We start from the raw sequence: 16,453 nt of genomic DNA, 5'->3' as shown, positions 1-16,453 counted from the left end.
TGTCCTTAAGGTACATCCATGTGATCACAAATGGCAGTATTTCATTATTATGACTGAATAATGTTGTGTGTGTGTGTGTGTATTTTCCTTATCCATTCATTCATTCATTCATTCATTCATGGAGACTTGGTTTTTCCATATCTTGGATATAGTAAATTATGTTGTGTTGCAGTCATCATGGGGGTGCATATATCTTTTTGAGTTAGTGTTTTCATTTTCTTTGGATAAATACCCAGAAGTGGAATTGCTAGGTCATATGGTAGTTCTGTTTTTAATCTTGTGATGAACCTCCATACTGTTTTCCATAGTAGCTGTGGCAATTTACAATCCCACCAACAGCACGCAGGCTCTCCTTTTCACCACATCTTTGCCAACACTTGTTATTTCTTGTCTTTTTTATAGTAACCATTCTAATAAGTGTGAGGTGGTATCTTACGGTTTTGATTCTTTTCATGTGTCTGTTGGCCATCTGTAGGTCTTCTCTGGAAAAATGCCTATTCTGATCGTCTGCCTCTTTTTTAATTGGGTTGCTTTGGGTTTTTTACTGAATTGTAGGAGTTCCTTATATATTTTGGGTATTAAGCTCCTTTTAGATATTAACCTCTTATCAGAGAAATGATTTGCAAACATTTTCTCCTATTCAGTAGGATGGTTTTTCATTTTGTTGATGGTTTCCTTTGCTGTGCAGAGCTTTTCAGTTTGATATAATTACACTTGTTTATTTTTGTTGTGGATGCGTTATCCTTTGGTGTCAGATAAAATAAGACAAAACAAACAAAAAACACTGCCAAGATCCATATCAAGAAGCTTACTGCCTATGTTTTCTTTTAGGAGTTTTATGGTTTCGGCTTACATTCAAGTCTTTAATCCACTTTGAGTTCATTTTTGTGTACGGTGCAAATAGTGGTCCAGTTTTATTCTTTTGCATGTGGCTGTCCAGTTTTCCCAGCACCATTTTTTTGAAAAGACTGTCCTTTCCCTATTGTATATCCTTGGCTCCTTTGTCATAAATTAATTGACTACATATGTTTGCGTTTGTTTCGGGGTTCTCTCTTCCATTCCATTAATCTATGTGTCTAACAGGATAGTATTTACATAATACTATGTATTTTGATTACTCTGTATGTATTTAGATTACTATAGCTTTGTAATATAGTTTGAAATCAGGGAGCATGATACCTCCAGCTTTGTTCTTTCTCAACATTGTTTTGACTGTTTGGGGTCTTTTGTGGTTCCTTACAAATTTTAGGATTGTTTGTTCATTTCTGTGGAAAATGCCATTAGAATTTTGATAGAAATTGCAATGAATCTGTACAAAGTTTTAGGTAGTATGGACATTTTAATAACACTGATTCTTCCAATCATGAACACAGTACACCTTTCCATTTCTTTGGGTCATATTCAGTTTCTTTCATCAGTGTCTTTTAATTTTCAGTATACATTCTTTTACCTCCTTGGTTAAATTTTTTGCTAGGAATCTTATTCTTTTTGACCTTGTTATAAACAGAATAGTTTTCTTAATTTCTTTTTTCTGAAAGTCTGTAATCAGTGTATAGAAATGCAAGAGATTTCTATATATTGCTTTTGTATCCTACAATTTTACTGAATTCATTTATGAGCTCTAGCAGTTTTGTGAGGGATTCTTTGGGGTTTTTAATATATAATATGTCATCTGCAAATAGTGACAGTTTTACCTTTTCCTTTATGATTTGAATGCCTTTTATTTCTTTTTCTTTCCTTATTGCTCTGGCTAGGTCTTCCAATACTATGCTGAATAAAAGTTACAGGAGCACACATCACTTTCTTATTTATAATCTTAGAAGAAAAGATTTCAGCTTTTTACCATTCCGTATGATGTTATCTGTGGACTTGTCATATATTGTGTTATTTTATTTTATTGTGTTGAGGTATATTCCCTCTATAACCACTTTGTTGAGAGTTTCTATCATAAATGGATGTTGAATTTTGCCAAATGCTTTTTCTGCATCTATTGAGATGATCATATGTTTGTCCTTGATTTTGTTAATGTGGTGTATCACATTGTTTGTGGAAATTAAACCATCCTTGTACCTCTGGAATAAATCCTACATGATTGGGGTGAATGATGCTTTTGATATATCGTTGAATTTGATTTGCTAATATTTTTTACAGAACTTTTGCATTCATGTTTATCAAGGATAAACAAGGTTACTTGTTTATAATTTTCTTTTCTTGTGGTATCCTTGTCTGGTTTTGGTATTAGGTAATGCTGGCCTCATATGATTAGTTTGGAAGTATTATGTCCTCTTTTGTAGGAGAATTTGAGAAGGATTGGTATTCTTCTTTGGATCTTAGGCAAAATTGACCTGTGAAGCCATCTGGTCCTAAACTGTTGTTTGTTGGGAGGTTTTCCTTACTAGTAATCAGTATGTTCATATTTCCTATTTCTTTATGATTCAGTCCTGAAAGGTTGTATGTTTCTAGGAACTTATCCATTTCTTCTAGGTTGTCCAATTTGTTGGCATATAATTGTAGCAGTCTCTTATGATCCTTTGTATTTCTGTAATATCAGTTGTGATGTCTCCTCTCTTGTTTCCAGTTTTATTTATGAGTCCTGGCTATTTTTTCTTGGTGAGTCTGGCTACAGGTTTGTCAATTTTATTTATCTTTTCAAAGAACCAGTTCTTGGTTTCATTGATCTCTTCTATTTTCTTTTTGTCCCTATTTCATTCTTTTCTGCTTTGACCTTTGTTATTTCCTTCCTTCTACTAACTTTGAACATTGTTCATTTTCTAATTCCTTGAGATGTGTAATTACATTGAGACTTTTCTTGTTTCTTGAGGGTAGGCATTTATCACTATGAACCTCCCTGTTGAACTGCTTTTGCTGCATCCTGTAGATTTTGGTATGTTGTATTTCCATTTTCTTTTGTCTCAAGGTATTTTTTGATTTCCTCTTTGATTTTTTCATTGACCCATCGATTGTTCAATAGCATGTTGGTTAGTCTCTACATATTTGTGAATTTTCTTGCTTCTAACTGATTTCTAGTTTCATACGATTGTAGTCAGAAAATATGGTTGATATGATTTCAGTCTTAAATTGTTAAGACTTGTTTTGTAACCTAACAAATGATCTGTCCTGGAGAAAGTTCCATGTGCTCTTGTGAAGAACTATATGTTCTGTTGCTTTTGCATGGCATATTCTGTATATAGATCTCTTAAATCTATCTGATCTAACCTGTCACTTAAGGCCAATGTTTCCTTATTGATTTTCTTTCTAGATGAGCTGCCCATTGATGTAAGTGAGGTATTAAAATCCCTTAATATTATCATATTACTGTCTATTTCTCCCTTTCAGTTTTTCAATATTTGCTTTATTTAGTTGCTCCTACGTTGGATGCATAAATATTTACAAGTATTATATCCTTTGTTGATTGAACCATTCATCCCAAGAGATATTTTTGAGAGGGCTAGTGAGTTATATACTTGCCTAAGATTATAAAAGTCAAGACTCTCCTTAGTCACTTAAACATTTTAAGTGCTTACAAAGTGTTAGTAAAATGTTCTGTCTTATAGAGAAAAGTTAACAGATGGGACAGGATAGCAAAGAATGCTAATTCTGCTTAGTTCTAGAGTCCAGGAAGTTAAAAGTAATCTAGAAAATAACACAGTGTTAAAAATAACTAAGTTATTTGATTCACAAAAGAAAGCTAAAAGGAGGCTATAGCTTGTCTGAAGCTTAGTTTGGAAGAGCAGACTAGTTAGAAAACACTCAGAATGGTTTCATTGTAAAACCCTCCCAGCTTTTTTCATTTTACTTGTACCCTAATGCATATGATGCCTCTTGTTCCCCACTCAGTAGTAGAAACTCATGAAGAGTCAATCCCAGGATTAGATGCCTGAAGGTTGAGATGGAGGGAGGAGTCTCTGTGGAAGGTGGAGGAGTCTTCTAGCATTCTCTCATGAGCAGCAGTTAGCTTATCAGATTAGCTCTTGAAAGTTGTGGTGGGTTGTCTCCGAAGATGGCTGCCATCTGCCTCCTGTGTCTGTTCACAAATGCTCCTTTTCTCATCATGAGGTGACATTTGTTTCCCCACCCCTTGAATCTGGTTTGGATGGTGACTTACTTTGATTAATAGAATGCAGAAGTGACGTTCTGAGAATTCCAAATTTAGGCCTCTAGAGGCCTTGTAGCACCTGCTTTCACTCTTGGAAGCCAGCCACACTGCAAATGTCAAACTAGATTACTGAGTAATGAGAGGTCACCAGGGAGATAACCAGAGTGCCCAGACATTGGAAGTGAGGCCATCCTTCATCCCCAAATCCCTCTGGAGTCACTCCAGGTGATACCCTAAGAAGAGAGAGGCCTAGCCAGCTCTCAGCTGTTCAGGCCACTCCAGCTGGGGCCACAGACATCACAGAGCAGAGAGGAGCCATCCACACTAAGCCCTGCCTGAATTCCTAACCCACAGAAACATGAACAAATACAATGGTTTTCCTTTAAGCCACTTAAGATTTGGATACCTTAATACACAATTGAAACAAGGTATAGAGAACCTGGGGTAGAGTGTTTTAAAATATAAATTAAAAAGAGAAGGGCATTGGGAAAATACATGTGTTAACTGGGCAATGAATCCTCCATATGGAACCTGGCAGAGTTACTGAAATGAGGGAAACCAACTTAGGGCAGTAATGTGGAGAATCTGATGGCTGATCTGGGTCCCAGCAAGCGCTCTCCTCCACACCTATGTTTTTGTGTCACTGTGCAGCTTACAATGATCATCACTAAGCCGGGAGAATGATGACTACAAGGGGGAAAGGAAGGTCTTTAACCCCTCACTTAACGCTAGGACCATCCCATGATGTACCATTTGTGACCCTTGGGGGAGTCACCAGCTTCTTTCACTCCCAGGACTGTTGCTTGAGAGTGACAAGTTATATCTGAGAGAAAACCATATTTGAATTGTATGTACATGTGTCTTTTTTTAAATCCCCCCTTCAAAGTTGTTGCCATCCCAGCTTTTCCCTCAGTTAAATGTCAGGCCAAAAAGTGAGCTATGCATCCTAGCCATTAGTCTGTCTTTTTAATTGCTTATTCTATCATTAGAGCCCTGAACAGACCACTGCTCTCTCAGTGCAACTCTCCGTTTTTAGTCTCTTTCACTTGTGATGCCGTTTTCCAGCCAGCTAACCTCTTTTGCTTTATTGGTTCCACTTGAGCTGACTGCAAGAGATTCAGAGTGTGAATGAGCACAAGGTGGGGGCAGGGTGCTCACCGATTTCCTCTCGGGCACTAGATCTGACCATGTGCTGGTCGGAGGGGACCACGGACAGGGCTTTGGAAGGTTGGATGCCAACCTGGAGGATAGCATTTCTCTAAAAGGGGAATATAAATCTGCATTTTCTCTTTTACCCTTTTTTTACTTTTTATTATTTTTTTTTAATTTATTTTGAGAGAGCACGAGCTGGGGGAGGGGAAGAGAGAGAGAATCCAAAGCAGGCACTGTGATGTCAGCAGAGAGCCTAAGTGTGGGGTTCGAACTCACGACCTGAGCCGTAATCAAGAGTTGGACGTTCAGCCAGCTGAGCCACCCAGGCACCCCCTTTACCCTTTTTAAAAAAATTATAATTTCAGGGGCACCTGGGTGGTTCAGCTGGTTGAGCATCCAACTTCAGCTCAAGATTTTGCGGTTTATGGGTTTAAGCCCCACATCCCACTCTATACTGACAGCTTAGAGCCTGGAGCCTGCTTCAGATTCTGTGTCCCCCTCTCTCTGCCTCTTCCCCACCCACACTGTGTCTCTCTCTCTCTCTCAAAAATAAACAAACATTAAAAAATTTTTAAAAATTGTAATTTCCAAATATAGTCACCAAAAAGGCATTCAGAAGGCACTGCTATGAGGTGGGAGTGGGGCTGGGGGAATGTTTGACATGAGGGAAAAGTGAAATCACGGTAGCAAAATGTCCCAAACCAAGTCATTTCAAACCCTTTAAGTACTACTAGTATGTCAGTGACCAGGCATCTCTAGTGAAAACAAAGGAATTGTGGAACCTGAAAATAGTAGTTTTAGCAGTTCTGAATCCAAGATCACTTCCTTGCAGAGTTTGGTCAGTGAGACAAAAAGTTGGGGGGAGATTCTAGAGAACTATAAAATCTCTACTCTCATTGTCCCAGGTGAAAAAATGAAAATTCCAAATCATGGAAGTCCAAAATATAAATCAGGGGCCATCTGGCCGATCTACCAAATGCACAGAATTTGAAAATTAACACTGTAGTATGGTTGTGCTCATACTTTCATAAAAGATAAGTGCTATCGTTATTCATTTTATGCGTCTTAAAATACAGTTCAGATAGACTCGTATTTATAGATGATGTTACAATGTATATCTGGAAATTGCTTTAAACGTTGAGTGGGGGGCGGTGATGGGCATTCAGAATGAGACAAGATTGGCCATGTTGAAAAAAGTTATACAAACTTGAAAATAAGAGGATGACTGCGTGCCTTTTCAGTGTCTTTCCTGAAATATCATCTACCAGGCCCACCTAAGGATTATTTAGTTCTTAGGTTAGGCTTCAGCAAACTTTTTCTGTAAAGGGCCAGCTAATAAATAGTTCAGTTTTATGGGTCATTTAGATTCTCTCACAACTACTCAACTCTGCTTTGTTGCATGAAAGTAGCCACAGATCATCTGAACTAGGTTCTGTTGCAAAGTAAAAAATCAAACTTTAGATCTTGATCAGAAGAATTAACTCCTGAAAATAAGGCCTGATCTTCTCTGGTGGGAAATGAAAGAGTCAAACTTATTAATGAACAATAATGGCCTATCATTAAGAAAAACCAGGTAGGAGCGCTGGGGGTGGCTCAGTCGGTTAAGTGTCCAACTTCAGCTCAAGTCATGATCTCAGTTTGTGGATTCGAGCCCTGGGTTGGGCTCTGTGCTGACAGCTCAGAGCCTGGAGCCTGCTTTGGGTTCTGTGCCTCCCTCCTCCTCTGCCCCTCCCCCACTCTCTGTCATTTTTTTCTCTCAAAAATAAAGTAAAAACATTAAAAAAAAAAACCAGGTAAGATCAATAATCCTTTATCTTATTTAGTTACAAACAGGATAATTTAGAAATTTGCCAGTTGTTTACTGCTAAGATAGTTTTATATTCAATTTCTAGCCACAGTGGTGGTTGAAGCATCAGGGTTGTGACACTGTATTTCTTCAACACTGGGACACCATCAGTTATATAATCCACCACCAATTTAAAGCTGTGAAATATTTAATTTTTAAGGATGAAGTTACCCTATCATTTACCACGTTCTAGCATGAGATAAAATACAACACCGTTTGTGTCTTATATTCTTAATATTTATTAGGCCCTGTGCCAGGTACTTGAGAGCTGATTTCTTTTATCCCCTTTTCAGGTAAATATTATCACATTTTACAAACGATCTTCTGTGATCACAGAATGTACTCTGTTCAATTTCAGTCCTTTAAAATTTACTGAGGTTTGTTTTATGACCTAACATAAACAGGTCTCTCCCCACCCAACAGTGGAGTGTTCCTATGAAAACTTTTGTGAGCTGAAATGGCATAAAGTGAAGAAGCAATTATCATTAATTTATATAGAAAGATTTTTGAGCATTCCCAGACCTCTTTTGCGCTTTTTCGTATTTTATAACACATCTTGCTAATGGATGCACAAAATAAATCAAGCTGAAGAGCAGATGCTCACAGACACAGTTCAAAGCTTTGGCAGCTTGATGCTGAAATGCTGAGTGTAGTTCCTGGGGAAAGAGCTTGGTGGTGCCACTCCTGTTGTTCAGGGTGTGCACTTATCTATAATGGCTTGCTACAAAACCAATGCGGAACACTATTTTTACCTTTTCTTTGTAAACGTGAAAATCCTCTTTGGATTTCATTCAGTTAGCAAAAACAGGAGGTCTTTCGTAATGGAGGTCTAATGGTGGTCTTTCATAAAAGCAAAGTGTCTTAAAGCAAGCTTTTGAAAAGCAGGGGATACCTGTAGTCTTTCCTGGAGAATGTTCCACATGCACACAAGAAGAGTGTATATTTATATTTGGCTGCTGTTGGGTGTGTTCTTTAGTTGTCTATTAGATATAGTTAGTTTATCTGTTGTTCACCTTTTCTATTTCATTGTTGATCTTCTGCCTAGTTCTATCCATTATTAAAAGTGGGGTGTAAAAGTCTCCAACTATGATTGTTAAATTGTCTGCTTCCCTCCTCGATTTTATGGTTGCTTTGTGTATTCTGGGACTCTTGTTAGATATATATATATGTGTGTGTGTGTGTGTGTGTGTGTGTGTGTAATATTTTCCTGTTGGATTGACCCTTTTATCATTATGAAATGTCCTCCCTTGTCTCTGGTAATGATTTCATCTTATAGTCTACTTTGTTGGATATTTGTATAGCTGTTCTCTTATCTGGTTACTTCTTGCATAGGACATCTTTTTCCATCCTTTTATTGTGAGCCTATTTGTATCTCTGAATCTAAAGAGTGTCTGTTATAGAGAAAATATAATTACAGCAGGTTTATAAATTCATTCTGGCACTCTCTGCCTTTTGATTGGAATGTTTATCTTTTAAGTTTATTTTGAGAAGAAGAGAGCATGAGCCAGGGAAAGTCAGAAGGGGAGAGAGAATCCCAAGCAGGCTCCAGACTGTCAGTGCAGAGCTCCACGCGGGGCTAGAACCCACTAGCCAAAAAGTCATGACCTGAGCTGAAATCAAGAGTCAGATGCCCAGTCAACTGAGCTACCCAGGCTCCCCTGATTAGAATGTTTAATCCATATACATTTAATGTAATTGTTGAGAAGGTAGGATTTATGTCTACCATTTTATTATTTGTTTTCTATGTGTCTTACGTCTTTTTTGTTCCTCTGTTCATTCATTATTGCCTTCTTTTGCATTAAACAAATTCAAGTACACCATTTTAGTTCCTTTGTTGTACCTCTACTATTTTTCTATATTTATTTTTTTATAATTCACACCCAAATTAGCACATGGTGCAACAATGATTTCAGGAGTAGATTCCTTAAGCCTCTTACCCATTTAGCCCATCACCGCTCCCACAACCCCCTGTTCTCTATATTTAAGAGTCTATTATGTTTTTGTCTCCTTCCCTGTTTTTATATTATTTTTGTTTCCCTTCCCTTATGTTCATCTGCTTTGTATCTTAAAGTCCTCATATGGGTGAAGTCATATGATATTTGTCTTTCTCTAAGTTCACTTAGCATAATGCCCTCTAGTTCCATCCACACAGTTGCAAATGGCAAGATTTCATTCTTTTTGATTGTTGAGTATATATACACACACACACCACATCTTCTTTATCCATTCATCTATCGATGGACATTTGGGTTATTTCTATACTTTGGCTATTGTCGATAGTGCTGCTATAAACATTGGGGTGCAGGTGTCCCTTCAAAACAGCATACCTGTATCCTTTGGATAAATACCTAGTAGTGCAATTGCTGGGTTGTTTGGGTAGTTCTATTTTTAATTTTTTGAGGAACCTCCATAGTTTTTTCCAGAGTGACTGCACCAGTTTGCATTCCCACCAGCAGTGCAAAAGAGATCCTCTTTCTCTGCATCCTCGCCAACATCTGTTGTTGCCTGAGTGTTCACGTTAGCCATTTTGACAGGTGTGAGGTGGTATCTCATTGTGGTTTTGATTTGTATTTCCCTGATGATGAGTGATGTTGGGCATTTTTTCATGTGTCGCTTGGCCATCTGGATGTCTTCTTTGGAGAAATGTCTATTCATGTCTTTTGCCCATTTCTTCACTGGATTATTTGTTTCTTGGGTGTTGAGTTTGATGAGTTCTCTACAGATTTTGGATACTAACCCTTTATCTGATATGCCGTTTGCAAATCTTTTCTCCCATTCCGTCAGTTGCCTTTTAGTTTTGCTGTTTCCTTCGCTGTGCAGAAGCTTTTTATTTTGATGAGGTCCCAGTAGTTCCTTTTTGGTTTTGTTTCCCTTGCCTCTGGAAATGTGTTGAGTAAGAAGTTGCTGCGGCCAAGGTCAAAGAGGTATTTTCCTGCTTTCTCTTCTGGGATTTTGATGGCCTCCTGTCTTAACGTTTAGGTCTTTCACCCATTTTGAGTTTATTTTTGTGTGTGGTATAAGAAAGTGGTCCAGGTTCATTTTTCTGCATGTCGCTGTCCAGTTTTCCCAGCACCATGTTGCTGAAGAGACTGTCTTTATTCCATTGTATGTTCTTTCCTGCTTTGTCAAAGATCACTTGGCCATACGTTTCTGGGTCCATTTCTGGGTTCTCTGTTCTGTTCCATTGATCTGAGTGTCTGTTTTTGTGCCAGTACCATACTGTCTTGAGGATTACAGCTTTGTAATGCATCTTAAAGTTCGGGATTGTGATGCCTCCAGCTTTGGTTCTGCTTTTCCAAGATTGCTTTGGCTATTCAGGGTCTTTTCTGGTTCCATACAAATTTTAGGATTGTTTGTGAAGAATGCTGGTGTTATTTTGATAGGTATTGCATTGAATATGTAGATTGCTTTGGGTAGTATTAACATTTTAACAATATTTGTTCTTCCTATCCAGGAGCATGGAATATTTTTTTCAGCTTTTTGTGTCTTCTTCAATTTTTTTCATAAGTTTTCTATAGTTTTCAGTGTATCAATTTTTCACCTCTTTGGTTAGATTTATTCCTAGGTATTTTATGGTTTTGGTGCAGTTGTAAATGGGATTGATTCCTTGATTTCTCTTTCTGTTGCTTCATTATTGGTGTATAGGAACGCAACTGATTTCTGTGCACTGATTTTATATCCTGTGACTTTGCTGAATTCATTGATCAGTTCTAGCAGTTTTTTGGTGGAATCTTTTGGGTTTTCCATATAGAGTATCATGTCATCTGTGAAGAGTGAAAGTTTGGCCTCCTCCTGGCCGATTTGGATGCCTTTTATTTCTTTGTGTTGTCTGATTGCAGAGGTTAAGACTTCCAATACTGTGTTGAATAACAGTGGTGAGAGTGGACATCCCTGTCTTTTTCCTGACCTTAGGGGGAAAGCTCTCAGTTTTTCCCCATTGAGGATGATATTAGTGGTGGGTGTTTCATTTATGGCTTTTATGATCTTGAGGTATGATCCTTCTGTCCCTACTTCCTTGAGGGTTTTTACCAAGAAAGGATGCTGTATTTTGTCAAATGCTTTCTCTGTATTTATTGAGAGCATCATGTGGTTCTTGTCCTTTCTTTTGTTGATGTGATGTATCACATTGATTGTTTTGTGGATATTGAACCAGTCCTGCATCCCAGGTATAAATCCCACCTGGTAGTGGTAAATAATTTTTTTAATGTATTGTTGGATCTAGTTTGCTAGTATCTTGTTGAGGATTTTTGCATCCATATTCATCACGGAAATTGGCCTATAGTTCTCCTTTGTAGTGGGGTCTTTGACTGGTTTTGGAATCAAGGTAATTCTGGCTTCATAGAAAGAGGAAGTTTTCCTTACATTTCTATTTTTTGGAACACCTTCAAGAGAATAGGTGTTAACTGTTCTTTAAGTGTTTGGTAGAATTCCCCTGGAAAGCCATCCAGCCCTGGACTCTAATTTTTGATTACTAATTCAATTTCCTTACCGGTTATGGGTCAGTTCAAATTTTCTATTTCTTCCTGTTTCAGTTTTGGTAGTGTATAGGTTTCTAGGAATTTGTCCATTTCTAACAGATTGCCATTTTATTGGCATATAATTGCTCATAATATTCTCTTATTATTGTTTGTATTTCGGCTGTGTTGGTTGTGATCTCTCCTCTTTCATTCGTGATTTTATTTATCTGGGTCCTTTCCTTTTTCTTTTTGATCAAACTGGCAAGTGGTTTATCAATTTTGTTAATTCTTTCCAAGAACCAGCACCTGGTTTCATTGATCTTTTCTACTGTTTTTTGTTTGTTTCGATAGCATTGATTTCTGCTCTAATCTTTATTATTTCCTGTCTTCTGCAGATTTGGGGTTTTATTTGCTGTTCTTTTTCTAGCTCTTTAAGGTGTAAGGTTAGAGTGTGTATCTGTGACCTTTCTCCCTTCTTTAGGAAGGCCTGGATTGCTATATACCTCCATCTTATGACCACCTTTGCTGCGTCCCCAGAGGTTTTGTTCTGTGGTGTTATCATTTTCATTGGCTTCCATGTACTTTTTAATTTCCTCTTTAACTTCTTGGTTAGCCCATTCATTCTTTAATTTTTTTTTTAACATTTATTTATTTTTGAGACAGAGAGACACAGAACATGAGCAGGGGAGGGGCAGAGAGAAAGGGAGACATAGAATCTGAAGCAGGCTCCAGGCTCTGAGCTGTCAGCACAGAGCTTGATGCAGGACTAGAACTCACAAACCGTGAGATCATGACCTGAGCCAAAGTCAGATGCTTAACTAACTGAGCCAGGTGCCCCCACCCATTCATTCTTTAGTAGGATGGTCTTTAGTCTGCAAGTATTTGTTATCTTTCCACATATTTTCTTGTGTCACTACTATATTTTTTAAAGTTACTTTCTTAGTGGTTTTCCTAAAGGTTACAATTAGCATCTTAAAACAATCTAAGTTAGATTAATACCAGATTAATTGCATTAGTAAACAAAAACATTTCTCCAATATATACTTACATTCCTTTTCTCTTTTTTATACTGTCATACAGATTAGATCTGTATTCAATGTAAACCTATCAAAAGTTTAATAATTATTTTATGCAGCTTTTAAAAAATACAGAAGAGGTTTAAATACAAGTTTCTACTCTTTTATAATTCTCATATATTTTTTTTTACTGGTGTTCTCATGTGAATTCAAGTTACTGTCTAGTATCCTTTTATTTCAGTAAAGGATTCCCTTCTGTGTTTCATGTAAAACAGGTCTGTTTGTGACATATTCTCTCAGTTGTTTATCGGGGGATGTCTTTTTCTTTTCTGAAGAATAGTTTTGCTGGCTCTTAAGTTCCTGGCTAATAGGGGTTTTTGTTTTGTTTTCTTTGCTTTTGGCACTTTGAATATGTTCTGATTCCACCACCTTCTGGCCTGCATGGTTTCTGTTGGGACATTAAACTTACTAAGCATCCTTTGTGATGAGTTAGTTACCTCTCTCTTACTGCTTTCAAGAAGTTGATTATGTTGTGTCTATGTGTGATCTCTTTGGGTTTATCCTACTTGGAGTTCACTGAACTCCTTGGATATGTGGGTTAATGTTATTCATCAAAGTCGGAGTACACATTCAGTGCTTTGGAAAGTAGCTGACGACCCTACCTTAGCCTTTACTTCTTATTTTAAAGAGCCTTAAAGTCAACCAGAGATAGAGAGTAGGCCTAGTCAGATCTCCTGGGTATGTGCACTGACCTGCAGATGTGCAAGGACTCACGGATCTCTAGGAATATGCTAGAGCCTTTCAGTGCCCTCTGTGGACATCTCATTGACCAGTTTTAGCTTTTTCAGTTAAAACTTTGGATCAGTCTGTTGTTAGCCTCAAGTGCTATGAATTCCTTAGACAGCTGTGATGTTAAATAGTTGTTGCTAATTGTTTTTGACTAACGCATCGGGAATAGGCCTGTTCACACAGAACTGGTCAAGTTAAGACAAGCCCTAGGAATGGGGTCTTTCCAGGGAACTGCTTCCAGCATTCAAGACAGTCAAGTTGTGTCAATTCTCTGGGGCTGTGGCTTCTCGGGGAGCTATGAACCCATTCTTCCCCCTTCATTGGCTGTTAGTTTTTTGGGTTTAAGAGCTCCTCTGGGGGGCACCTGGGTGGCTCAGTCAGGTAAGCGTCTGACTTCAGCTCAGGTCATGATCTCATGGTTCGTGAGTTCAAGCCCTGCATCAGGCTTTGTGCTGAGAGCTCAGAGCCTGGACCCTGTTTCGGATTCTGTGTCTCCCTCTCTCTCTGCCCCTCCCCTGCTCACACTCTGTGCATTTCTGTCTCAAAAATAAATAAACATTAAAAATTAAAAAAAAGAAAAAAGGGCTACTCTGGTTGTGAGGCTATTGTTGTTCAAGGCTATCACATATCTGGAGTGAGGGTAAGGAAAGTGGTTAAGTTAAAATGCCACAAAGCTCCCTGTTCTTACTGAGAGCCTGTTCTTACTGAGATTCAGCTGATTTTCTTGAATAAACACTCCTTGAATTGTTGCAATCCTTTGGTTAATTTCCAGTGTTTTGAAAAAGCTGACTTTCACAATTTTGACCAGTGTTCTCTTTGATTGTATGGGAGAATGGAATGGCAAAAGTCCTTATCCTACTATTCCAGAAGCATTTCTGCAGATGAAGAAATAAAAGTTCAGGTAGGTTAAGTTGTTGCCCAGGGACACGAGAAGCAAGGAGCACTGAAGCAGAATTTCAAATCCAAAACTTATATTCTGCACTCAGCTACCTCTCACTGTAACAGCTTCTAGAACTTCTCATTAGGTAAACAGTAGTTGCAAAACCTCCATCGTGTCTATGATTACTTAGATGACATTTTTAACACAGCTCTTTTTTAAATGTTTATTTTGAGAGAGAGAGTGCTAGCATGTGACAGGTGGGAGAAGGCCAGAAGGAATCCCAAGCCCCAACATGGGGCTTGAGCTCACAAACTATGAGATCACGACCTGAACTAAAACCAAGGGTCCTATGTTTAGCTGATTGAGCCACCCAGGTGGCCCACAAAGCTCTTTCACTTCAAATCTCCAGTCCTGAACTTTGCACAGAGCCATCAAGCAATATCCTCTGCTGACCCACCCATGTCATTTTCTATAAAATGTGTTGTCGCAGGCATTTTATTTCCCTCTCACTCTGGTTCTGACTCTTTCGCAGCTGGAGCTCTGTGCCACCATCTCCTAAGCACTCAGTGGAAAGGTTTCTGTCGGCAATGGTTATTTTCAGCATGAAAGTGAGTACCAGGTTCAACTAGAAGGCCTGTCCCCAAGCACAAGAAGAAGTGTGCTACCCCAGAAGTAGTAGCCACAATACCTAAACTTTCTATGAATTTCTCCATACATGCCAATTAACAGCTGAAGAACAGAAACCCAGGGTCTGGAAGAACAGAACAAAATTATGTCCAAACTCCTCCTGAACTAGAAGTGTACTTAAAAACAGATCCTGCGTTCTTGAGCACTGACCTGTAATAAAAGTAATGGTAAAAGGTAAATCTTTTACCAGGGGGCCCAGCTGCACTATTTATTACAAAACCTGAAGTGTTGAGATGGAGAGTCATTTGCTACAGTGGTGTCAATATTACAGCTCTCGACATCTTTCTTTCTTTATGGGCTCAGTTGACCTGAAGTAAAAAGACCATTTCACATACCAACAGGGCATTTTTCGGTGATCTGCTTGACCTTTGCCTCTGGGCTCAGCCATAAGAACAGTGATGACATTTTTTCACAGAATAAAACCCAAAGAATTCAAGGTTAAGGGAGCCTAAATCCAACAATGCAGTCACCCTGAGCATTTAATTAGCTAATACCTATCTCCTGCAGGGAGTCTATGCCCTGGCTGCACATTAAAATCACCTGGGAGCTTAAAAAAGAAAAAAAAAAAAAAAAGTCCCTTTGACAAGGCCCCACCTCAGACTAATTAAATCAGAATCAGAATCCCCCAGGGAGGAACCCAGCCATCAGTATTTTCAAAATGTTCTTCAGGAGACTGTGAGAACCACAGTGTAAAGATATTAAAGATACACACCCCTGAACTAGTGCAGATTTAGCAAATAAAAACTACAGGCTACCTAAATCTGAATTTCAAATAAAGAATTTTTAAAAAACAGGGGCACCTGGGTGGCTCGGTCAGTTAGGCATCAGACTTCGGCTCTGGTCATGATCTTCCAGTGCAGGAGTTCAGGCCAAGTCAGGCTCTGTATTGACAGCTCAGAGCCTGGAACTTGCTTCAGATTCTGTGTCTCCCTCTCTCCCCCTCCCTCTCTCACGCTGTGTCTCTGTCTCTCCAAAATAATAAACATTAAAAAATTATTTAAAAAAAAATTTAAGAACAGTATGTCCCATGCAGTATTTGGGACATAGTTAAATTATTTGCCGTTCATCTTAAAGTCAAATTTAGATGGGTATCCTGTGTTTTATCTGGAAACCCTACACAGAACAAAAGTGCAGATTAGAAGGCATAAAAATCAAGCTCTTCCAGCAGAGAAATTTCACTGGTTGGTAGGTTCTTAAACAAGATCACTTGGAACATAACAAAAAGGAAAGCTGTACCAGGGCAAAGCCATCCTGAGGGAGAGTTTCCAAATCATGGAGGCGGAGGGAGGGCCAGAGGAATGTTCCAGGCAGGCTTCCTTAGTACCTGTGTTAGTTTGCTAGGGCCACCATGAGAAAGCACCACGCACTGGGGGGTTTAAACAACAGAATTTTACTTCCTAAAGTTCTGGAGGCCAGAAGTCCAAGAGCAAGGTGTTGGCAGGTTTGGTTTCTCCCGAGGCCTTTCTGCTTGGTTTGCCTGGCTTGGCCTTCTCGCTGTGTGCTCATGTAGTCTTTTGTCTGTGTTCACGC

General features: G+C 38.6%; 1 long non-coding RNA gene across 1 annotated transcript in view; it reads right to left on the bottom strand.

Moving 5' to 3' along the window:
• LOC122224768 overlaps positions 1–16,453 on the bottom strand; it is an 86,211-nt gene that overhangs the window by 37,956 nt on the left and 31,802 nt on the right. The window lies entirely within an intron of this gene.

The sequence above is a fragment of the Panthera leo genome, chromosome B4 (genome assembly GCF_018350215.1).
Source record: "Panthera leo isolate Ple1 chromosome B4, P.leo_Ple1_pat1.1, whole genome shotgun sequence".
Lineage (NCBI taxonomy): Eukaryota > Metazoa > Chordata > Mammalia > Carnivora > Felidae > Panthera > Panthera leo.
Note: the sequence above shows the minus strand (reverse complement) of the source record. Positions and strands in the feature narration are given on the sequence as shown.